Raw genomic sequence first — 26,662 nt, forward strand, 5'->3', positions numbered from 1 at the left:
CGGGTGAGAAAGACGTAAGGGCTAAACGTATTCCACCTACCCCCCCCCCCTTTGGAGAATGAAGAGTGTTACAGGATATATAATTCAAAAAGCATATTAATATAAATAGTCGTAGTTTAATATGTTAAATTTAAACCCAAGAAATAGTGAAGTCGATTCCATATAGACGTAATATTTTTGGATTTAAATGTAACAGAAGAAAGAATTCTGTTTTATAAACTGATTGTAACAATTTATAAAACCATCGCCCATGTAAATTACTTCTTTCTCTCCTTCAAAAACGATGAAGAATTTAAAAAAAAAAATAAGAATGAAAGAAACCCAGTTTTAGGAATGGTAATAATTTATATTTTCCCAATTTTGTATTCGAAGCTGGCTTCCATCTCTGAGTAAAAACTGTCTAGCATCATCCACCAACAATAAAACGCAAGTCTCGTGAATGAAAGGTGGAACGTGATCAACCTAACTATTATTTTATTATTTTTTTTTTTAATAGTGAAATCCTAAATGAAACAATTTTAATTTATTATTTTAGTTTACAGCAAACTTTCCAAAAGACCAGTGAGGAACATTTGGAACCAATGCCCCAAAAATAATACATTTTTATTGTGGGGAAAAAAAAAAAATCGGCCAGTAATGTCTCGTAGGCAGCCGATCAGGGTGTTGCAAAGAAACGGGATGTCGGAGCCTGTGGCTGTTTGAAAAAAAAAAAAAAAAAAGGAAGAAAAATAACAGATCTAAAGACGGGAGAACGCTATTAAATTTCACCAGCTGTCTGATGAAAACCCAACTGTTTTTCAAATTACACCGAGTGATTGACAGCACTGACTTCACAACAAACCCTTGAAAGGAGGAGGAAAATATTCAAGCAACATGATCGGCCTACTAGAGTTGGCACTTTGTCAAAAATCCCAGTCACGCACACCATTGGAGAACACGTAGTCTGCTATAGAGACGTCCGGTGGCTACGTTTCTTTCTTTTTCTCTCTCTCCCCTTCTACACACTTTTTTTTTTCTTCCAAATAACGTATCGATAGCGGATACGGGAGGTAATAACTATATTGCTTATTAGCGTCTTTCCTGGGGTGGTTTTCTTTTTCTTCTCGAGTATCATAAGACAAGTAAGGATTACATCAGCTAATAAAGGATTGAATTTCAAACTGATTTTACACAAAACCTAAATGTAGCGTTGTTCCCCCTCCACATCGGTTTCAGAAAGTTCCGAGGGAAAAAAAAAGTTCGCTGTAATTCTGTCTTCCGATAATGCGCTGTGAACCACAAGAAAGCATTTCTTTAGTGTTCTTTGTGTCATATGTTTTCTTCAAATTTCAAAAGAAAAGAAGAAAAAAAGTTCGGTTAAAACTAAATGCTTTCTTGTGCATCAGTAGCCTCGACACCAGTCACTTGGATAATTTTATTTTTATTTTATATATATTTAATAATTATATTAAATTAATTTTTTTTTTTTTTTTGATAAGCTCTTTGCTTTATGCGGACGATGTTATAGTTCTAAATAAATCCGCTACAAGTCTGCAAGATTCTCTGACTAAATTGAATAGCTGTTGTAATAGCTCATATATGAAGGTCAGCAATAAAAAGACAAAGACAATTAAAAATAGGCAGAATCGTTGAAAATGTCAACTGTGTTGTGAATGGAGAACCTGTGGAACAAGTAAAGCATTTCAGCTACTTAGGCACGATTTCTTAGTGAATACAGCTAGTTTAGTGTTCCGACTAATTTCTCTCTTATTCCATATGAATTTATTCAATTGACTTCCTACCATACCAGCTTTGTTGGTAAATCGAATATGGAAATAGACAACAGAATCAACAAAGCTGGTATGGTGGGAAGTCAATTGAATAAATTCATATGGAATAAGAGAGAAATTAGTCGGAACACTAAATTAGCTGTATACAAGACAGTGTTCAAACCAGTTTTAGCTTATGGATCTGAGAACTGGGTCAGAAGTAAAACACTTGACCAAAGACTAGAGACCGCAGATATGAGAGTCCTGAGAAAGATTAGAGGCATGAACAGATGGCATCATCATATTAAAAACGAGAATATTAGGAAAGAACTTGACATTGTCAGCATCCAGGAATGCAATCTTTAGCAAAACAAGTGTTCTCTGACAGGTTGGCAGAAGACCCAAAGGAAGACCAAGATATAGGTGGATTGATACGGTATAAAGTGCCTTAGACGATAGAAATATAAGACCTGATAATGTTGGAGTCTTGACAAGTAACAGACTGATTTGGAGGAAAATTGTTGATAGGAAGTCAGTAATGATGTAGTTTTTCATGTAGTACTATCATATCCTGTACACTCCTTGAGGGTACATGTCAGGAATTTGATGATATTTTCTGTCATAAGAATTGCTGAAATGTTTAAAATTAAAGCCATAAGACGAGTGTATTATTATAACTTAATTTTTATAACTAAACGCGAGTCAGTCTCATACGCTAGTGAGAGGGTTTTGCTTCCGAAAATTCGTGGTTTACCTCCAACAAAACAAACAAACCTACCGGAGAACACACAATCAATAGACATAATACACTAGTCTCAAATGCAACTCCAACTAACCCTAAATGGAATTTAAACGCGTGCATGTGTTATCCTTCCTACTATCGAAAAACGATCTAAAATGATCGAGCAATTACGTCTGGAAGCAGTAACAAGATGAAGGGAGTCGTTATAAAAAAAAAAAAAAAAAAAAAAAAAAAAAAAAAAAAAAAAAAAAAAATTCGGCATATAAATAAGGGTGTTTGTTCCGAATGACTTTCACACTGATTTTTAAATCCGTACATTCCGAACGATGTCACAAACCAAAGAATCCATTGAAGTCAGTCTACCCAGTGCTTATATCTTCAATTTTTATGTGCTTCCAACTGTTTATAATAACTAGTATTCATTTGGCTTTTTTTATTTATTTATTTATTTATGTTTAACTAAAGAGACGTCACCAGATCTCAAAGAGACCTTTCTTTGTTTAAATCAAATAACCACGGAAGAAACGAATAAAGAGCTTCTATTTTTACCCGCCCCCCTCGCTGCTCTTGGAACAAAATTTGTTTAGAGATATATATTACGCATCAGAGCTACTTGTATCCATCTAAAGACCATTAGGAAATATCCACCCATTTTCTGGAAATGTCCGCGGAATCCCATACATATTAAGTTGGAAGAGAACGTGTTTAGATCCCATCTTCAGCGAGCTTTTTTTTTTTTCTGTTTTCGATAACTCTTAAAAGTAAAGGCGTGTTAAGTGTGCTCCTCCCCCGCACTCTTACACGAAAAACGAAGCCAAATTGGCTTAAGATTTTCCGTCGTACAAAAATACAATTTACCAATAAAATCACCTTAAAACGCGTGCATCGCGCACAGCCTCCTATTCCATTCAGAATGCCGAGATGAATTCTCTCGAGACCCCTGCATTCAACGTGTGCGTTGTCTACTCACGAGTATGGTTAGACTTTAGGCAGATGTAAGAGGGGGAAAGGGGGGGGGAAGTCGTTGTTGTGTTTAACCACCTCAAAAGCGAGTACAGAATCAACTCGCAGGCATTACCTGTCCAAGCTACTTGGTCCCTTATTCTAGAGACGACGGCAGGCGGTTTGGATGATTGATAACATCGCCACTTGTTTTTTTTTTTTTTTTTTTTTTTCCCGCTTCCTTTTCTTTTTTCAGTTCTTTGTCCACCCCACATTTATCTATAGCAATCTGCAGGGATTACTAGAATTACTGAGCGTACTGCAAAGTAGTTGTAATCTTTTTCCAAGGTTATGATTCAAACAATTCTCAGAAATTATGTTAAGAAGAAAAGTTTTTCCTACAGTAGTTATGTCAAAAATTGCCTCTTTAGAAGTAACTCAATTGATTATTTGTTGGACAACAATTCGCGAACAACAATTTTGAATTGTTCGGGAACAGATCTTCATCAGCAACAATTCTGAATTGTTTGGAAGCCGTTGTTTTTCATTGTCTGCTCGATCTTCTGCTGAGGCCATTACTTTTCATTGTTTAGGAGTGGCAACTGAATATTTATAAGTTGCCGATTAAAACAGGTATTTTTTTCTCGTCTTAAATGATTTAATTATGACTTATCTAAATTATTCCTGATGCGTCTGCACGAATATTTTCACTCAGTGACTTTCTTTTATGTCGTAGTGAAACACGTTTAGTTAGCAATCTGCTTTCCAGTCATCACTTCAAAGATCCCTTCCCTTATCGATCAACAAGGGGGGGGGGGAGGAATTACGTATCCCTTTGATGCGTAATCCAATACAGAGTGCATAGCAGATGTTGAAAGATTGGGGGGAACGATATATAGTAAGGGAAGTGACTCATTTCAATAGCGGCAAGCTATTGTAACAAAAGCACTTGGGGTATGTGTAGCATATTTTGGTAGTTGCAAGGGATTAAAGTATGCACGAGTGGGTTGTGTTCTGTAGAGCACATGATTTTCAATTAAAATATGAAACCACACTCGAATTGAAATTTGGATGCATTCTCACAAACATTTTTTTTTTTTCGTAAATAGGATTTCGCTGCCAGTTTTTGATAAGCAAGACATCTTTTTTAAGTAACACAGAAGTATAGAAATTACAATTACATTTCACCTGAATACGAATTAGTAAAAGGATATTTATATTTTAAAATTTATGTTATAATAAATAAAAAGGTGTGAAACAATCTTTTAAATTATTAATTACATTTTAATAATGCAAATCCAATCCACAGATACTAGAAACAATAATTATGAAATTTAAATTTTGAATAATAAAAAATAAACTTTTAATATAGACAATTTGGATGATGGGGGTTGAAAACCGAACGTACTGCCTGCCAACTAAATGAAGCCCTAACTGAGGTTGCTTGCTATTGTGCGTAGAGACACGTTTTGTTTAAAACTTCCTTTAGAATTTTTAAGTGTTATCGAAAAATTAATTATAGAACAGAAATTATGTGCACTTTTTTGCAACAACAAAACTATAAAATTAAAATAAATAAAATTTAAAACAAAAAAAAAAAAGTGTCTCGTACACCTTAAAGGACCTTGCGCCTTACTCTTCAAGACACGCGTTCCACATTTTGCGAAGCGCAATTTATTTAATAAAACGCGTTTCGTTTCAGACAAATTCGAACCATCAAGACAAAGTAAAACTGTACAAATACCGAATTTCTTTCAAACTAGTTCTAGGCAAAGTGACAGACGGACTGACCGACAGACAAAGTGATCATAAAGTAGATGCTGACGTATGGATGCGGAAACGCATATCGAAAGGCTCGTGCAAATCTCGTTCTTAACTTTGGATTTGTTCATCATCTTTATTAATAAAGCGGGTGAGTTACACCTTGATGCCGCATAGCATATTCGTAATTAATTACATCCCCCTACCTCTCCCCATAAGGAGAATATTTCTTCCCTGAAATTCGAGGTCTTCCCACAAAACAGGATAAACCAACTTGCGAGAAGAAGACGCAATTCATAAACATAATAAACCAACCGCACAGTCGTAGCTGATTATCATCTAACCTGCCAAGCGACCAACCTGAAACCAGCTAACCCATCTTTAGTTTAAAAAGGTGTCTTAAATATTTCTCTCGTACTGTGAATAGAAATCTAACGCAGGTGTTTCCAAACAAAGGGTGCATCACTCTTTCCGATTGAGCTACGGAGGCACCTTTAAACTTGTATTTATTATTTAGACCGATAAAAGGAAAAAGGTTTATTGAATCTGTTTTGGCAGTGGTGTCGCCATGAGATCTTTAAATAGTCTTGTGACTCTGCTACAAAATAACTACAATTCTTTGCAGTGCAATAATCCAGGAACGTGCACCTTGAAATGATTGTGACGTCACTGCTTTTGCGTAATCATTTCAAATATGGAACTCTATTTTAACCAGGAGGGAAGTCAACTACCAGTGATGCCCTCCAAGTGTCGTGTGGGCGAAGGACCAGCTCCTGCTACGTGGACGGGTTGAGCAAATAGCTAATTTTAGGGCCCAAATCCTTAATTAAACAGTATAGTTGTAGGAATGCAAGCTCAAGCCTCTAAAAACTGAAGAAAAAAAATGCAATAATGAACCAGAGTTCTCCATAAAAATGCTACCTTGTGTTGTCGTAGTAGACATCGAGCTGGCTCATTAAATATCACGTAATGAAAATATACAAAAAAAAAACATAAAAAGAGACAGGCGAATATTGCAATACAGCATTGAATATTCCCTTGAAGGCGAATTGTCTCTAAACTTCCTTTTACCCTTGTCAACTTCCATTGTTATATCGGCTTAGATGTCACATGATCAGATCGGCCATACCTTCTATTGTTCCAGCCAACTTCAGACGAGGCCTTCCATGACCGCTTAGAAAACCTAATGGGAGTTTGAAATGTGTTCGACAACAACATTGTTTGCTTAGGGATCTATACATTCCACTAAGTCAGTGTCAATATTATTCTTGCGCATACCACTAGTAGCGCAACCTACCGGTGGGTTAGTCATCTGTTCGTCAAATAAATCTCAAGAGATATTCAAAGTAGCCGTTTTGATATCTAAGTACAAATATTGATTGTTTAATCTTAATCTAATGATTTCGGCAATAAAATAATGAAGTCAAAATGGGTGGTTTATTTTTTGGTCTAAATTACAAAAAATAAATAAATAAAAAATGGACAACTTTCAAATATTTTTACGTATTTCTTTTATAAGTTCATATCCGTGACAGACTTGAATTCATATCTCAATAGATGTCTATTATATGACATATTCAAATGGTATTTAAATATTATTCATTGTATTTCCCAGCCTTCTTTTGTCTGTGTTTGTTGGAAATATTTGCGCCAGCTTCCCAACAATTGGTGCATTTCCTAACAAAAAAGCGCAGAATAGTTATTCAAGAGGAAGAGTCTGCGCATGAATGACTACGACAATAAGCCCGATAACATTGTCGACTAAGCAAACAACAAATCTTTTTGCCTCTTGCACCTAACACATAATCACAAATAATAACAAGTCTATCAGTCAGCGACCTTTGAGAGTGAAAGGGAATGAGAAGAGGGGCGGGGAAAACTGCTAAATAAAAAAAAAAAAATGTATACAAAAGAAATAATCACTGGGCGTTCTTTCTCAACCCTTTTTCCATCCTTGCACAACGGATACGGAAAAGATTAGATGCCATTAAAATCTCATTCACCCCAAGAGAACTTGCACCGCGTATCCAACACTTGTACAGACTTCGCTAAATTGATGAGTTTTTTTTTTTTTTTTCCCGACTACCAGCATGCAAGGGTACACATTCCGAAAGCACTGGGAAGTTGTGCGAGGTTCCATTCTACATCTAATATATGCGAATATGTTTTGAAGTCTGCGATGATCAACAGAAGAAAGTAGAATTCGCTTTGCATGTGCTAAGAATTCGAATCTGAGTACAACCGTTATGTTTAGTTAAAGGAAAAAAAAAGTCGACGTCATTTTCCACCATTGCATTCATTCCATTCCCCCCCGTTTTTTTTTTTTTTTTTTTGCTTCCTCCCTATTTTCATTTCGAATTCCGAGAGGCTCTTTAGCTTTTTCATCTTAACTTTTTCCTGAAGTTTGCATTTAGGCTAAAACAGCGGAGAGAAATGCAAAAGTTAACGATAGAAATGTAGAGAATACGATATTCATAGTTTTGTATTATGCATTGGTTTTATTCTTGTTCTGGGTTACGTCGGTAATGTTTGAGAAAAGTAGTTTGGGCATACGTAAACGTCAAAATAATCTCTTTAATGCTATGCTGAAGGATTTATACTAGGCCCTTTCATTAATCTATGATGCTGGTCTGTTTCACATGCTATCAACGCAAATGCAGACTTACTTTGCCAAAGGAAACACTTGGTTCTGGAGTTTCCTGTTCGCAAGTAGCGAAATATAAATAAATAATCATTTACATGCACACTCGCAGATGCAGACTTATAACATCAGATGTAGTACTCCTTTGATGTCTGTATTATTGATTTGAACTTAAAATTGAAGAATTTTAAGTTCAAATCAATAATAATTGAAGAATTTCATATAAAGTAACTCGATTAAGACGAATATCTGATTTTATTACTTTTTTTGGTCCTTCAGATTTTAGATTATGTTAACTAGCTTCGAGTTTATAATTAATTTGAAGAAATGAACAAAGTCACGTGACAAATTTTAGATTTTAACACACAGTTTTGCAAACTTTTATTACTAACATTTTATATTTGTCTGAATGACATTACTTTATCTCGAATTAAACTATAAAAGCTATATTTATAAATAAAAGGTGTGTTTAAAAATATGGTTAAAAAATTTTAAAAGTTTCTTATTATTATAAATTTTGTAATATTTTATATACAATATATTTCGTATGTTATTTTTTATATATATATACATACATACACACATACACTGTACGCTATGTTTCAGAAAATGTAATATTTCCAGAAAACATTTACAAATAAAATTATATTTATAAAAAAAGATATTTAAATACTGTGTACTCTTAAAATATTTTAAAGAATTTAAAAGTTTTTATATATAAAATATTATTATAAATATAATATAATTCCTTTAATATTTTATACAAAACAACACTTCATATATATATATGTGAAAGATACCAAGCTATTTTAACCTGGTTTTACTCAATTTCCCAAGTAAGCAAACAGACAAACAAGTCAAGTTTGCGCCTGCAAGTGTGGCAGGTCTAGCTGACCCTGCACGTAGTGCAAGACCAAGGCAACTCATGGTAAAAGTAGAATAAGCTCTGATCACTAATCTTAATATTTACCCATAATGCAAAGCACATCTCCTGGAGGAGATGTATGATGCTTTGTATTAAAGGCAAGGGGCCACTACTCAGACCGGTTTCGACCTTTATTGTGGTCTCATCGGTGGGAGCTAGGTTAGAAATACCAAGATTTTACTAATACGGAGCTTATAAGTATTTTACCAGAACAAGTTACCATAAGGTGTTTTAACGTTATTAAATAAAAACCCAAGGTAAAATACTTTCTACATATATATAATTCATTCACAAGTTATATAATTTCTCGTATTGTTTATTTCTGGAATTAAACTATAAAAATTATATTTATAGGAAACAGGCGGGAGGGTGGCTGTTCATGTGAAGCAATCTGATGTGATATTAAGGCCAGTGAGAGAAAAATATACAGTTGGTTGTTGCTATAGGCCAGGGAGTTATACCGATGATCTGGAAGACATGCATCGGCAAATTAGTACAGTGAGTACAGGTTGAGTGAGTATTATGGAGAACTTCAACTATGGAAATATAGACTAGAAGGAAGAATGATCACATGGCAGAAAGGAAATAGAATTTATACACCTGCAGAGAAATAATTACTTAAGGCAGTATATGATGGAGAAGGACTAGGGGTGGGAGAGTATTGGACCTTATCATAGGATCAAAACAGCTATCCATAAACAAGTTGGCAACATTGCCTCCAATTGGTGAAAGTGACCATGCGGTCTTGACTTGGGAAATTGTAAAACATGAGGAATATTCTATCAAGAAGGGATATTTGTAGAACTACAGGGCAGGTGATTATGACATGTTTAGGAAAGAGCTCAAATCTGTACCGTGGCATAAAACAATGCAGGGTAAGGATGTTAGTAGTGCACAGGATAATGATCATCTAGAGGAAGCAGTAATAAATTGTACTCGTATACCTAGGCTTAGGATGGTTAATCGGGTGGGAGTATGATGGATGAGTAATATCATTAAGCATGAACTGCAGAAGAAGAAAATGCTGTGGAAGGTATATAAAGAGAAAGGTGACCAGCAAATTCACGAACAGCATAGCAAGGAAGACAAAATCAGATTATGAGAAGAAATTAGCCGAGCAGGCCAAAAGAAATCCCAAAGATTTCTTTCGTTTTGTGGCAAGTAAGAAGAAGAAGAATGACTATGGAAGATTAACCCTAATGAGTGACGATGGTCACGAGGAGACAGATGCGGATAAAATAGTTGAGTTACTGAGTGACCACTTTGCAAGCATATATCTTCCTAGTGAGGTTACTGTTTTAACCTATGCGACAAACACTAATGTGGGAACAGAGGCGGATGAATCGGAGTTTCTTAGGATATGGCAGAATCTGAATGTAAATACAGCTGTGGCAATGCCTCTGACTAGGCTCTTTAAAACTCTGAGAGCTGAGACTTAAATTAAGGGAGTGGAAAGAGGGGAAAATGATTCCTTTACACAAGGGAAGTTCTAAACTACACTAGCAAATTATAGACCGATTAGTATCTCAGGAGTGGTGGTGGTAAAAGTACTATAGAGAAATTGCTAAAAAAGAGAATTCAAGAATGGGTAGATAAAAATATGATACTGGATGAGGGTCAACATGGCTTTGCGAAGGGTTGATCATGCCTTAGTAATTTACTAACTTTTTATAATAGAGTAACAATAATAGAGAATAAAGGAAATTACTACATGGCGATTCCGCTGGATTTTGCAAAGGCATTTGACAGAATACCATATGGAACTGTTATGCAGATTAGAACAAATGGAGATGGATATGATACTAGTTAAGTGGATAAGAGGGTGGCTACTGGACAGATATCAAAAAGAGGTATATGGAGGGGCAGAATCGAGGCGAAAACAGGTGACTAGTGGTGTGCCACAAGGTTCAGTGCAGGGACCATTGCTGTTTCCTTTGTACATAAATAATATAGGAAATAAACTGAAAGGAAATATTCAGTTGTTTGATGATTGTGTTAAATTAGGTAGCGTAACAGTTAATCAAGGCGATGTGGAGAGCTTGCAAGAAGATTTAAATTGGCCGTCAGTGTGGACAAAAGATAATGGGTGTCAGTTCAATGTTGAGAAATGTAAAGTTATGCATTTTGGGAAAAATGGATTACAAGCCGTGTATCACAATGATGGCACTGTATTCCAGGAAATAGATGAAGCTAGAGATTTTGGGGTGGCGGTAGACAGAGAGTTAATTGACAGAGAGGAGATATTGCTAAGGTTGCTAAAGTAGCCCATAAGATTACTTGGCTATTGAAGGACATATTAACAAGTAGAAATAAGGAAGTCGTCATTCCTCTTTATAAAGCCTTAATACGTCCTCATCTGGATTACTGTGCAAAAGTCTGGTCTCTGGGTTTCTTTTGGATGAGGAAGCTGTGGAGAGGATTCAGAGGTGAGTGACCAAGCCTGTGGAATGTGCCCTATGAGGATAGATTGAGGGTGTGTGGATTGCAGAAGTCGGTTGATAGGAGAAAAAGAGGGGATACGATAGAAACATTAAGTTGCTTAAAGGATTTTATAGGATAGATGCAGTGGAAATGTTTCATCACTTGGCTAGAAGGACCAGAACAAGGGAGCCATCCCTGGCAGTTGAATGAAGATGTAGTCAGTATGGGGGGGGGGGTGAGGACTAGATTTTTTTGCTTGGAGAGTGGTGAATAAGTGGAATAGGTTGCGAGTGCTTTTTCTGTTAATGGGTTCAAGGAGAGGTACGATAGATTGTGTGGATAGATTGGCTCTCCCACGATGAGTCTTCAGACTCCATGGAGGTGCCCATATTATAATAATAATAATAATTAATAAATAAAAGGGGTATTTTAAAAAATGACTCATATTTACATTTTTTTAAAAAATATATAAAATTAAAAATATAAACTTATTATACAATTTCTTTCATATTTTATATATATTATTTAATTCTATTGCGTAAATTCCATTTTGTTCCCATATAGCATGGCAGGTATCAGAGTATTATGCATATATAGTAAGTAGACTTCCATCTTTCGTGCTTATTACGTGTCGAATATATATTAAGTGATTTCAACTAAAATTTCCACTTCGTGAAGTTCAATTTTATCATAGCAAGAGGGTGAAAGGGGGGGCGGAGTGAATTCCACAAGTTTACGGTTGAAGACCCATCGCGTATTCATGATGAGAAGAGTAATTTGAATCTGTTTTATGGGGAATATCAAGAAACTTAATTAAATCCGAAACAAACGCATCATATTTTATATCCAAACAACGTATTCATAAGTTTAATGCTCGGGGGTGTTTTGAATAAGTTAACAACAGCAAGGTATATCGCACAGAATTAATCTACTCCTTTGTAAAGTCATAAATATGCAAGATCCGTAAGAGGTTAAAACAAACAACCGAAAAAAGTTGCTTCTATTGCATACGGACACCTGGTTTTTCTATTAAACTAAATTAATAATATGTAAATGCATAAAACTTCAGATATACTTTGCTTCTTAGGAAGTGTATTATTAAGGAAGATTTCAGCACCTGGAAAATATCATCAAGTGCATATAATAGGCTATTTTTTGTACTTCAGTAACTCTATTTGCATAAGAATGCCTCCTATTGAATTTCAATGTGGTATCGGCAGTCAAAGTATCATAGTATGATTAACAAACCAGAAAATAACAGAATTTTACATGTGAACAGAATAAACAAGGAAATTGAAGATGGGTAATAAGCAAAGCCCAAATTCGATGTCGGTTTATTTATTATCTTCCTTTTTACCCTAACAATACGGCATTATAAAGAGCTCCATGAGTCCATATGCGACATCGCAAACAAGCAACCAGAATAATAAATAATAATAATAAAATGAGGAGTAGAAGAAAGAAAAGAAATATGAAAACACCGAATTTTGCTACAGTTGCAAAAGTAAGGGATTTTCAGTGATATTCATGATTCGCTGGCGATGGGGAAACATATTGTTTTTTTTTGGCAGTTCGTTTACGAAATGCATAATGTAAATGAGTATATATATTGTACTTGGGTATATCGAGGCTTTTAGTATGAACATTTCAACTTTCTCATATCCTTGTTATTTTTTGACGTTATGTCTAAAAAAAAAAAAGTTTTGCATTTTTGAGAAACTGAAAAATGGAATCAATATTTTTACTGATATTTACGTCAAAGCCAATCCAAAATGATAGAGACAACCCTACAAATAATCTTCTTTCCCCTTAAGCATCACTGCAAAAGCTAGTTTGGACACCGACTGCACACTACTTCTCTTTTTCGCAATCGATCATAGCGCCCTCTTACAACCTGATAACTTATTGATGTGCAGAGATCTACGTTATCGAAATATATATGGACGAAAAAAAAACCAAAAAAAAAACAGATAATATCAGTTATTCTTTTACCTTTTAATAATTGTAAATTATTTTTATAGCCTTTTATTGATAAAATAAAGAGAAAGAAAGAAAAAAGAAGTAAGTCCACATAAAGGGGAATTAACGATGACTGAATAATAAGATAAAAGAGCCGAATGCCATCCAGGGCAAACTCTCCCCATTAATCCTGTGTGTTTTTAAAAGAGGGGAATTTATGAGTTGAGTGGATCCCTTATTTCTTCTCAGTGATTTAGAAATCGTCTACCATTGAGTCCTTTTAGATTGATAAGGATATTTTCGACTGGTCGATTGGCTTCCAGCTACTTGAGTGGACTGTAATGACCATAAAGAAAAAGAAAGAAAGAAAACACTACACTATGCACTGTTTACTAAGTAAAGAACTTCCCCTTGACCGTTTTAAGCCCCTTCCACTTTACCCGTTATTACTCACTGTGTCTGCAAGGCACTGTTGTAAATGGAGCGTTCGTCTGTGAACAACAAAAAGGGCTTTCTTGAGTGCGCATCCCCTTGCTTTTGTCACTGTCACAGTTTGAAAACAAATAAAGAGAACCCAGCACTTCATTCATTCACCCTCCCCCCATCGTCAGCGCTTTGTGAGGGGGGGGGGGAGGAGACATCTCAGCAGTTGATCTATTCCACTTAAATCCCACGGCTGTAACAATAAGTTTTAAACTGCACCAACCACACAGTGGACGTTATTAATTGTAAAAGGCGAGCAACCAAATGCTTATAGTTTACGGAAAAGCAATAGAAAAGATGCATTCGCTTTAAATGCATAGCCGCGGTGGATTCTGCACATTCCTTTAGTGAATTACAATACACTTAACTTGTAGTCATCAGCTTGGCTCGCAAGTGGTGAGCGCGCTTTTCCCCTTCTTCCTCCCCCACCTCTCTCGTTTTACCTCACGTGTGTGTGTTCGGGTAATGAAATGGACATACAGTATTACGAGGATTAGTCCGTTTTAACTGCATCATTTTCCAGCGCGGAAGGAAATTAAACTTTCAAATAACGCGGAGATGCATTTTGTTGGATAACACACACATAAATTAACAACTTTATCACCGGACTACATGCAAATATTAATAAACGCCAAAGAAATGCGAGAAGGAGAAATTGGTTTCGACTGATGATGATGCGGCTGGCGGGGAATTTTAAGTCGCCAGGACTCGATATGCAATTGAGAAACATTACCCGCAGCTATTTGCTACGGAATTTGCGAAAAAGGTCATTGTGTGGTCCGAGAACAAAGAACATGCGTTTTCAATAATACGGAATTTTGATGACTTGACGGATGAAAGAGGAGATGGATTCGGTATGCTAAGGGCAGGGGAGGGGGGGGGGTATAATAATAAGCGACAAGTAGGAATGGGAGATATTGAAGTGCATTACGGCTGAGGTTTGCAAAGCGTAACATCGGTTCATTATCGTATTATTCTGGCTCATCGTCATCGCTCAAATGGTTGAAGCTGGCCGACAGCATTGTGATCCTAAACTGTAACGAGCGCATAGCAGATTTTGAGGGATGTACTTCACCAATTAAAAAATACTCTTAATTTGTGATATGCACTCATGAGCCAAAACATTGACTGCCCAACCTTTTTTCAGGCAATCAGACTGCTTAGTTGCCGGTGGCGGTGCGGTATCCTCATATCGAGATTGCTCTCACGGACACCACTGGATCTTCTCATCCCAACTGAATACATCTTCACTGCTAATTCTTACTTGGGGGACTGTTTCGGACAAGACGTACAAGTTGAGAATGTGGCCTGATGGTTGCTGATGCTTCCAGCAAGACAACTCGTGCCAAAAGGATTGTGGCAAGGATTTTGTATGCTCCCTTGACAGTCTAATTCTTCTGATTTGAATCCCACAGAGGTTTGTGGGCTATGCGGAATGCAAATATAACATCCGCCGGTAGATCCCAGTGCCTCTCGCTCAGTAGCTGACCTCTGTAACGTAATTCCGTTTACTTATTATCCAGAATACCTCATTATATATACCAGAATACCGTATTCTAGTGGAGTCAATGCCAAGAGGGGGGGGGGTGCAAGTAGATATCGCGGCCAAAAGAGACCCAACACGCTGCTGGGAATGAGGGCATAATGTTTTGCTTCATGTGTGTTTATTTTGTGAGAGTTTGCAGTTTTTTCCTTCAGAAACTTAAAGAGGATCCTCTGTAGCTTAGTCTATAACGACTACACGCTTTGGTTGTAAAGATCTGGGTTCGAATCCTCTCTAGAATGCAAATAACCTTTATAAAGTTTTTCAATTTAAGGTAGGCAGTCTCGTATGGAGGTGGAGAGTTTCCTCTCGTGAAATTCCACAAAACAGACAAATTACTAAGAAAAACACGCCCGATTAATAGACGCAGTACAGCGGCTTCATAATTTTGTTGCTTCAGCCATAATTTCAAAACAACCCAACCCTCAGAAATCCTATTGGTTGTCTAAGCAAAGATGTAGCCTGAGATTCTCTCATCCTTTCTGACACTCGTCCAAAGATGGATAACATAAGCAAACGGTTACCATTGTTCTGCACGGAATGGTTTGACACTCTTCGTTGTACGAGTCTTTAAGAAAGTCAGAGGTCTTCTCATGATAGAAATTGGCTGGTAATGGATTCTCCATTACTCTGTACAGGATTCTACACAGGCGATAATTTGATGGATTTCTCCTTGTACTACATTTCTTCCCTGGTCAAAAACTGCAGCGAAAATGATTTAGTCTTTTAGTGGCGAGATTATTCACAAGCCTCTTAATGAGTACAAATAAAGTTGGGTTCTTTAACTGTAAACTAAATTTCTTTTTAGTGACGAATTAAAAAAATAAAAAGTTTCCTCCATCGCTTCAAGAAATGAAAAACGCGACAGACGGACATGTTAATAAAGAATTCTGCTATAACTTCTTCGTTACTTAAGCTCATTGTACTCTCTTACATATTCATATAATCACATCTTGCTCAGTATTTCCTCCACTTCTATTATTTCAGCTAATGATATCGAAAACATAGGAAGAGACAGAATAACCGAGGACATTGCGAGGAATTAGGAGATAAATCACTGCACTCAAGCGGGGGAGAGTGCAAGAGGGAAAAACACCATAGGGAGCAAAGGATCCAGTAGCACTTGCATAGCTGAGTTACAGGTATCTTTAACAAGCGTCGCTGAGGATGGAATGCCGTCAGCGCGCGCGTGCAACCTGAGTCTACCTGACCTAAATCACCGGAAAGTAAGGTTCATTAGGAAACTAGAAGATACTTCATTCAATAATGCAAGTTGCGTCCCTAAATCGAACCTCTTTATTCCTGTGTACGTTGACGCTGGGCTTTGTGGACTCATTCGCCTTGGGGTAACGAGAAGGAAAAGAAGAAGAAAAAAAAAAAAAATGCTGCACGGCGGAATAAATATCTGATTCTATTTTCGTGTTGCAACTCGATACTTGCGCTGGCTTTTTTTACGGTCCCCAAATAAGATCTGTTAGATTAGGCGAAGATCGGATTCTGTTCGAGAAAATGGGCAAGCTCGAGGGGAAGTTTCGAATTTCGGTTTGGTATTCGATGTTGGGGAAGATTATTAGCGCGATTTCTTTTCGAGAAACAGAAGTAATTATGTTGAAGGAAAGATACCAGAATACAGAAATGTACTCCGTGTGGAGTAAGATGGAATATGATATTAAGGTAATTATGAACAGGCTTTATTTCGATTTTTCCCTTTTCATTTTAATAAATAAACATCGAAATGAGAGATGGCAGAAATCCACGTTGGAGTTGATCTCAATTGCGACTTCTGACAGGTTTGTAGGATAAAAATTCCGAGATTCAGGGATGGAAGAAAACCATTCGCCTCTGTATTAGACCGGCTGATGCACCTGCAGCAATAAAAAAATAAATAAATAAAAATGTGTCCTCGACTCTCTTCTAGGACGCGAGTCATCAGTCGCGACGACTTCTTGACTCCATACGGAGTCAAGAAGTCGTCGCGACTGATGGATGCTTCACAAAACCCAGACGAGATAGCTCTAGCCAATTTTTGGTACTTGCAATCCAAAGTACAAATTTAAATTGTTTTGCTATTATACACCCGACCTTAACATCCACACCATACAATCTTCGTTTCTTTGTTAACAAAGGCGGATATCAACAAATATCGGTTCGTGTTTCCATGGCAACAGACGATATCTGTTACATAGTAGTGCGAGCATATGTTCATGCCGTTAGCAATCCGTGTTACGCTGTCAAGAACGAAATAGGCGAGCCATTTTAGAGTTCAGTGGTAAGATGCTTACCGCCACTTTCTCGAGTCCTGCGTTCGCCTACCCCAACTTATTGCAATTACTATGCTTGCAATCAGAGCTCGTTATAACATTAACTCCAGATAATGGACGCATACTTGACTATGTATAATTGACTGTTGAAAGTTAATTCGCTTGAATTTAAAAAATAAAGGATTTTTAGCACCGAAACTCTAATTGGTATAATTTAATTAGTATAAATTAGAAATATTTACTAAATGATACTCCAATCACATTTTATTTGGTCTTAGCAGCACTGTGAACTGTTATTATTTATTGCAAAGGATTTGTTCCACGGGCGGAGTAACTGTATGGCCAGAAGACTTGGACCAGGTTGTTTTGAATTATAGCCGAAACAACTCAGGCTATGAGGCCAGTGTATTACATCTTTTACTTGAGTGTGTGTTTTTTGAGCCTGTTTACGGATAAAATGCAAGTGTATAACCCTAGAATACTATCTTAAATGTTTATTTTTGAGTTACAAGCTAAGAAAATAAGATTTTAAAGATATCAAATTGTGAATTCTTGGAAAAACCGATTATTTTAAGATATGAAGGGGAATACATTTCTTGTAGTAATCAATTTAAACGTTAGCTATCGATAATCCTCAACAGCAACTCTTGCGTTGCTGTTACAAAAACCAACCATGAAATGGATGTCAGCGTACTCTAGTTTGAAATTTTCCCCACATTTAATGAAGTGTCAAATTCTTGGTTAAAAACGCTGACTATCCAATAACACCCAAGGCAGAGCATTGCTGGTATGTTCCAATAACGCTTTCAGAATTTACACTAGACTATATTAGATGTAAATAAATAAAAATTTTTAAAAATCTTTAGCCCACTTAAAGTACAAGTGTACTATGAGTTGACAAAAATAGTTCATGCTGGTCATAGAAATTTAAAATCATACTAACAGCTTATATCTCACATCGAATAATGACTAAAGGCAGCAGGCATAATAATAAAAAAAAAAACAATGTGTTTTGTGAATTTTTTCCGAAAGTGTGAAAAATAAGCAACGTATCTAAATAGTTGTTTGTCCCCACGTGCCCTCGAGGGTACAGAGGTCTGACCTACGTCAGTTTACAGGCCGAAGTTAACGCGGTGAGAATGGCCAGTCCTCAGCAGAGTGCCAACAGCGATTGAAATCCCTTCCAACTACTAACCGCTCTCAGACTTGCTTAAGCCATTAGTAGCGGAGACCCTACCAATCGACCAACCTTTGCTGGCAATGCGGATTTAGTAAAATATAAAATTATATTTATTCAAAAATCTGTTTCATTAAACACATCTAAGAAGTATTTTTCTCTCTTCTTACCTCATTTTTCAATCACTTAAGCTGTGCGTTTCGGAAGTGCTCGTGAAGGGTGGTCCAAAAGTCACGAAGGGGTTTAAAATAATTCGTAACTAATTAAAAATAAAGTTACTGAATGTTTAAACCCCTTCGTGACTTATGGGCAACACCCTGCGCATACACAACTAGCCAAAATTAACGCAAGGACTGATCCAATAACAGCATTTCCTGAGATCTGTAATAGTGGTGGATACAAGTTTGGAATCCCTAGACTATTCAGAATTCATATCAACTGCTCAACGCCAATGGATAATATCAAGATGGAGAGGGGGTATACGAGAAAAAACCCGCCATTTGTGTGATCTCACCAGAGGTGAGTACCAGCAGTACACATCAGCAAAATCGCTGGTTTGTGAATACGGTTTCTAAAACTGGTTCGAGAATGTTTCAGATGCACACCAGTCAATGGAACCAGATCTTTAAAATTCCATCACTATCATTTGATACAGTATCCCTCCCCCCCCCCCAAAAAAAAAAATAAAAAAATAAAAAGTGTTCTAAGACGAAAGCAGTATTATAACCCGGATCTGCCCAGATAAGAGGGGGAAGTTTTTGTCGACTTTATTCGGCAACAGGACATGTGATGGAAGCCATAGAGGGAACCGCAACAAGTCAATATGTGAAATAGCTTAACAAGTCCTCAATGTCCCCAAGATTGGTTTACAATGTGGAATTCAAATTCATTTTACTGTACCGAGAAGGAAGAAGAAATGTGTGTGTGTGGGGGGGGGGGTCATTTAAACGCGAAATCGTACGGCTTCCTTGTCTCTTGGACACAGTCCAGGCCGATGGTGACAGTGTAATGGTTTGGAGTGCCATACGAAGGGTGGTTGCTTTTGTCATCGTTGTTCAGGGAGGGATACATTTCTCTCACATACGCTAAAATGTAACAGAATTCTGGATTAGAACGAGCAGAAATAACTGATTATCAAACAAAACTTGTTAATTGTTTCCACATCTCGTTTCCAAATTGATTCATTCTACATTCGTTCATCCCAAATGGACTTTGGTAGAATATGCCGAAAAAGAGCTCGAAATTTTCAGTGAATTGTCATTTCCTACAAGACTTTCAATGAATCTGCACGTGTTCATAAAAAAAAAAAATAAAATAAAAATAAATAAAAAAAGAAGAACTTGCAACCCCCGCACCAAACACACACACACACACACACACACGAGATGGCTTTGCACGGAAGAAGCCGTCCACTTCCTCAGCAGAAGAAAGAATTCAGACTAATCAAAGTATTTTATTTTTTATTTTTTTAATATTTCCAGTTGCTTAAACAAGCAAATAGTTTGCATTCATTATGATTACATTAAATTCTGGGTAGATGCGAATAACAAACCGTCAGTGTCATTGAATAAAGTGAATTGAATTGACAATAACTCTCCGTATTTAGCAACAGCACTTCATCAAATGCCTCGTGAAGACCTTACAACTCCTCAGTCGGTATCGACGACGTCCTTTGTTTTCAAAGCTCTGGGTTCGAATCCCGTCTAGAATAAGGACTTTTCAACTGATGTTGAGTCTCCTACGGAGTTTTTCATTCGTAAAATAGACTAACCGACCAAAGAACACACAAACACTAGCCTCACTTCGACCATCATTCAAACCAACCCCAGATCCTAACAGTTCGTTTATCTTTAGAAATAGGGATTTCTCACCCTGAACTATAACCCCACGTAGGATCTCTCCCTTCCTTTCTCCAGAACTGTTAAGGTGAAAATAGCTCGTCCTCCTTCAATGAAAAAATAATGCCCTGCAATGTCCGCATTTGGTCGGATCACCGATACTCAGTGTCCTTATGGATGTGTCATTATTGATTAACGGATATCAAAAGGAAACTGCGGCTACATTATTTATGAGCCAACAGCATCGTTACGACATAAACTAAAGATTTGGTTTCGACATTAGCTCGTTTGCCTTCAAGTAGCAGATGACCTGCCCGGTTCAGTCCAATAAATTTCACTTGTTTCTTTCTAGGAAGTAGTTAATGTCATTTGCACGAGTTCTTTGATTTTTTATTTTTTTTTATGAGACTTCCATTCGCGAAAGGTTGGAAGCCTATAGTACATTAGTACCGTGTGTGGGCTAAGGATTTTTATTTATTTTTTACATAGCCCGAAAAACCTGCTTGAGAGATCAAACATGAAACTTTTCAAAACCACTTCAGGCCTCCAATAAGAACAATAAAATTCATCTTCTATGTCAAGACATGCGCAAACATTCATGTCCACTGCAGCTTGTTAGTTGGAGAGCCGACATGTTAATCACTCAGTCAACCAAGCTGACATTTTTCTTTAAATAAAATATTGCTTAGTCCATAGTATGACTGTGTGTGTGTGCGTGTGCGTAATAATAGCAATACTTGAGTTCAATGCATTAAGATGAAGACTGGCTTCTTTTTTAATTGAAGCTCTTCTTGGCTGATATAAAAACGTTGTTATGACGTCATTAGAGCCCAATAGGGATTTGTATTCGATTTTTTCTTTTCTTTCTTTTTTTTATACAAGGGGTATTACAGAGAGAGAGAGAGATTAGTGGCTGCACCGGTCATGAAGACAACTGTGCTGCAGTTTTGCTGGTTCTCACTCCAAACTCATAATTTCACAGTCATTACACGCGCTTTTTCACACGATTAATTCAATCAAGTTCATTAAATAAGAAGCAAACTGCTGCCGTGTTATTCGGATGGGAAGTTAAATCCTAAAATCGATGAAATAATCGCAAGAATTAGTTCTCTTTCTTCTGAAATGTCTCCTGTTTTCGCGATCTCTTTATGACGTCACTGATGAATCGAGCTATCCCTCGAGGGCACATTTTTGAAATCACAAAGAAATCACATCCGCTTACCAGGTAGAAATAGACTTTTCTCTCTCCTTCTGGCAGCGAAGAAATCAACAGCCTCTACGTAAGTAGAAAAATAATCTCGATCACAGATTGGTCCGTCTGCGAAGATACCAAAAGTAATCAATTTTTTAACTGTTTATAAAGTCCTTGGTTTAACACTATTAGTCCAACCCCAATACTAGAAACATTATTTGATACGATTTTTTTCTTTTTTTTTTAATGTCTGTGTGTGTGTCCGTTCTGTACAATTATTAGGCTTTGCTTCCTTTTAGGGAAGGAACAAAAAAAAAAAAAAAAAATTCCCACACCTTTTTGTTTTCAAGGAGATCTAAATTACCTTCAATTTAATTAATGAATTTAGCTTAATCGTTAGTTATGTTCAAATTTCAGGCTGTGCGAAATATGTCAAGAACCTTCCTTTGCGTGCTTTTGTATGTAGACTACTTATAAATCGTCTGGAGCGAGAAATGCATGCACAAGCGCACACCTATATATGAAAAAAGTTAACAAATGATAAAAAGCTACACACACAAAACTATCACGCATAAAACCAATTAACAGGCAAGTAGAACCAAAAAATATCGCACTCTGCCTATCACATGCCAGGAAATCAACAATATTAAGCACACGAACTATTTATTCTCATACTGATAGACGTCATATCACGTGACTGGAAGTACACGCGTGTGCTGAAATAGACAGTTTTTCAAACAATGTGATTTGTGTTTTTCGTTCGCGTGTATGGCGCACGTGTTTTTATAACGAAATTGTAAAGGAAACAGACGTAATTCGATTCACACAATAATAACAATAAAACCTTTCAGGAGGAAAAAAAATATTTTTTTTTCGCTTCTTTTAAAACTCTTAAAGAATCAGTTTTCCCTCTAAGATCCGTTCCGATTTAGAATCCATCTGTTTATTTTCAGTTAGGTTATCGCACGACGTGATTAATCGAACCGGTGCCGTTACAGCAAAAGAGACAAAAATAATCACTTAATCATAGTGAGGGAAGACATTTAAAGAGCACGATGTAATTTTGCGATAAGACATGCAAACGCGTTTTAGCTTGATTCACTTATTCGATAATTAATTTCTTCCTTCCGGTTTCAAGAAAGATAACTATAAATAAAAATGGGTCGTTGTAACTTACTGTTGCGAGCATTCTTGCCACCAAATAAAAGATCGTCCTGTCGATCTTTTCTCTTCGCTGAATTTTTCTCAAACTCCCCTTTTCATGCAAGCGTACTTTGTGACCTTAATTGCCATTACTTTTCCAATCATTTTAACGGTGACGCGAAAGATTTGAATGCCGTGTTTTCAAATACGCCGCTGAAGGGAAATATTTATCGGGATTTCGCTCATTTCTCCGAATTTTTAACGTCGTTGAAAGAGCGTTCTTGCTTTTACTATTCTACTCGAATAGATTGCACGCGAGTTCCTCTTTAAGAAATAAAGAAATAAGCGGCAAGAGGTCGTGACCTGAGAGCGAGGGAGGGGGGGGGGGAGTTCCTCCCAATTCGATTAATTTACAGAAAATAGGCTTTGTTTTAGGATTTATTACCGACGCAAGCAAGGCTATGAGGTTAGCGTGTTGTGTCTGTAAATTGCGTGTGTTCTTATGGCCAGTTTGGCTGTATTACGGAGGAAAAAACCCTGCCAGCTCCGTATGAGACTCACCTTCAGTTAAAACGGCCTGATAAAGGGGTCTTCGAATCTTAGACAGGAATCGAACCCAGGTCTTTCCAACCAAAGGGTATCGTCGATACCGGAAAATACGTGAACGTAGGATTTTTTTTATTTTTTTTTTTAACACTACATATCTTAAAAGTTAATTTTAAAGGAGTCTGCAAGAGGAAAATTTTGGGAATCACTTGGGATAGACAGGAGCGCGCCAAGGGTATTTGTAGCCCGGGTGCAAACTTTTATCGGCCGCCCGTCTGACATCTAAAAGTAAGAGTTATTAATATTATATTAGTTAATGTCGTGTTAAAGTCAATGTTGCCGCCCGGGTGCGGTGCACCCCCTTGCACCCTCGGGTTGGCCGTGGGGATAGACATTATTAATTTCTATTTCGTTTAATGAACTTTTCTAATGAAGAACTCTTTTGGAATTAAAATAAACCTTAGTTCAGACTAATGTCTATTTATTTCTATTTATAGTCAGTCATTTTGTTAGCCAAGCAAGCAAAATTGGTGGGTTCGAATTACATAATGTCACACCACTCTTATTTGACTATCCTTGTTGAAACCATTGTTGAATTTAACCCACGTGTTCATATTATCTATTAAACCTTTGCAATCATGCCGGTACATATACATTATTAATAGAATTCTCTCTTTCCTGAAACATTAATTAATACTTCTTTTTCATCCAAACTATTTGCAAAAGTATCTGACTTGAAGATCCAATAGAAACTACCTGCTTTTACTTATGCATTAGCACGCGATGTACTTGATTGTATATAAAAGACGCAATCGCGTGCTATCGGACTTAGATTCACGCGATTATAAAGTTTTTTTTTTTTTTTTGTTGCAACAATGAGTTTATCTCATTCTCCATTACGCATGCGTAATATAGCAAGAATGAAAATAACGAATTATATTTTTTTACAAAAAAAAGTTATTTTAAACATAAGTTTAAATGTATAATCTCGTCCATGTTTTCAAATGTACAAGTTTCAACTCTTTATCCTGTTTTTGTTTGCTTATTTTCGACAGAATTAAACTCGTAGCTAGCCTATAGTTAAGATAGCTTACTACTCGAACGGTATATAAGTTTCTTGGTTCTCTCTGTTGTAAACGGTCTGCAAATCGAATCTTTCGGAAAGCAGCCTTCTGTAGTACTGAACTTTTAATAGCAGAGAATTAATAAACGGGTAAACTCGATGAGCACTTAACAAAGTAAATGAAACAGTGCCGAACAATTTAAATTTGTTATTTGCCCTCTTAGTTTCTATCAATTTGGGATGAAACCAGCGCTATTACCGGTAGTTGGGGGGCTAAGAGGAGTGGTTAAATTCCTAATGAACAGAATGAATAATGAATGGAATACGACTGGCTTGCAGAGGAAGCTACCGTGTGCGGGATAGGTGGATTGAAAGATTTCGAATAAATGCAATTTAATCTTTCGGAATTAAGTTAATGTCTGCCGAAATACAGAAGCGGTATTGCCGACAATACCCGCATAAAATATACGAAACTTAATTAGTTCCATTTGTATCGAAGAATGAATCCAATAAACCAGGAAGATAAGACTTTAGCTACTAAATGTATTCTGAATTTTTATAGATTTTTCCTCCACCAATAAATGATGTCAGTAACTTAAATGGGATATTAACACATTATTTACTGATAAGTAAATTATTCCAGCCTTTTTTTTTTTAATTTTTAATTTTTTAAAAAGCTCTAGTATGTAAATAAGAAAGGAATAAGGAGTCGAACTGACTTACCTTTTCTTTTAGATCAATGACAAATGACCGTCTACGATGAGCATGAAGAATCTCAAAAAGTTTTGAATTTAAATAGCTTGTTGAATGAGAAGGTGCTTTATCCTTGTCGCGAGGTCAGTGAATGTTCCCGTCTTTATTCTACGTGGCATACAGTTCGCCCAGTTTTAAACAATTGCAGTTCACAACTGAGATGGGAGGGGGGATATGAGGGGTGAGAAATGTATCTGTCACCAAAGAGCACCCAAATAGTTCAGAAGTTCAGTTTCTCGAGGTTCAGGTTGATTAACCTTTTGATTTCCTAGCGAACGTAATCCATGTTGGGATGGGGGTGGGAGATCCCAACTGATTCGCGGCACCGTACCTTACTTTGCACTTCGGTAGGAGGTAGTCGCGATGAGCAGCAGCGCAAAGGCTGAAGTTTTGCCGAACCAACTGTCAAAGTGCAACTTCGGATTTGCACACTAAAAAAAGGTCAGCCGATGATTGACCCACAGCTTGGAATCAAAATCTAAGCCAGGAAAAGCAAAATGTCTGCAGCAGAAAGTGACTTAGCGTCAGGTAGAAGCCCGATCCGACAGTTGAACCAACTCTGTAGGAGCGAAGCGCTTCGACTGACTCGCTGAGCAACAATTAACGTCAACGCTCCGAGCCGAACAGGCAGCGTCTGCTACTTCTCTCGAGGAGCGTTCGCCAACAAAGCTTAGCGGACGAACTGTTCCTAGGCCAGCGTAGTCCACTATCACTGCGCGGGTCGGTAAGTGGAAGAGGATGGAGGAGAGGGGGGGGAGAGAATGGGGGAAACGGAGGTAACGCAGCGCCGTGCAACGGCCGATTGTGATAGTACTAGCAGTACGAAACGACGGGCGCGCGCGCGCGCGCTTGGTTGGGGAAGAGGGAAAAAAAAAAAAAAGAAAGAAAGAAAAAGTGGAAAGAAAGACGAACGCGTTTTCCGCAGTTGTCGTTGTGTCAGTAAAGCCCTCAGCGTTAACGAACGGGATTTTAACCACCCCCTGGCAGTGGCGGGGACATGCTAAATGCGGTAACTCTAGCTGACAGTGCAAAATGATGGCCTTTGTCGCAGGGATTTCGCAGGCTTTACTCTGGACGCCGCTATCACGACGATCTTCTCGTTGTGTTGCTCGCGGGCTGAACACCTCTCACGCACTTGCTCCGAGACAGTGACGGCCGCTCTTTGTTGGCCGACGAATGCATGCCAGAAGGATTAAGTCAGCGCCGTGCACCCCCCGGTGTATTTATTCAACTATATTGACATTCCGCGCTAGGGAACGAAATTTCACTGACGAAGAAAGGGGGATCGCGAACACCCCCAACAAGAGGTGTAAGAAGATTTAAAGGGGTCATCTAAGGAATGTTGACGCCTACTAAATTACCGCGTTGGTTGGCTGCTTCGATTGAACCCGGAAAGAATTCGTGCTCGTTTCCGTTTTCCCGCTGATGTATTCTCCAAGCTGCTGCTTAAAGCTGGAGCGCAACTAGAGACACCTACAGGCAAACTTCGGTAGCTAACGAGAATTGAAAATTTTTGTCGTTCAA

The 26,662-nt window shown here is 37.3% G+C and overlaps 1 protein-coding gene across 1 annotated transcript in view; it reads right to left on the minus strand.

The window, feature by feature from the left end:
- LOC150109208 (plexin-B-like) overlaps nucleotides 1–25,737 on the minus strand; it is a 792,153-nt gene extending 766,416 nt beyond the window's left edge. The window contains exon 1 of the mRNA XM_090406262.1: nucleotides 25,109–25,737. The gene's annotated coding sequence lies outside the window, so the exon portion shown is untranslated. The remainder of the gene's footprint in view (nucleotides 1–25,108) is intronic.
- Between the last annotated feature and the right edge of the window lie 925 nt (nucleotides 25,738–26,662).

Source organism: Typopeltis vanoorti, chromosome 2, assembly GCF_054136105.1.
Source record: "Typopeltis vanoorti isolate ZY-2024b chromosome 2, IOZ_Tvanoo_1.0, whole genome shotgun sequence".
In the NCBI taxonomy this organism is placed as follows: Eukaryota; Metazoa; Arthropoda; class Arachnida; order Uropygi; family Thelyphonidae; genus Typopeltis; species Typopeltis vanoorti.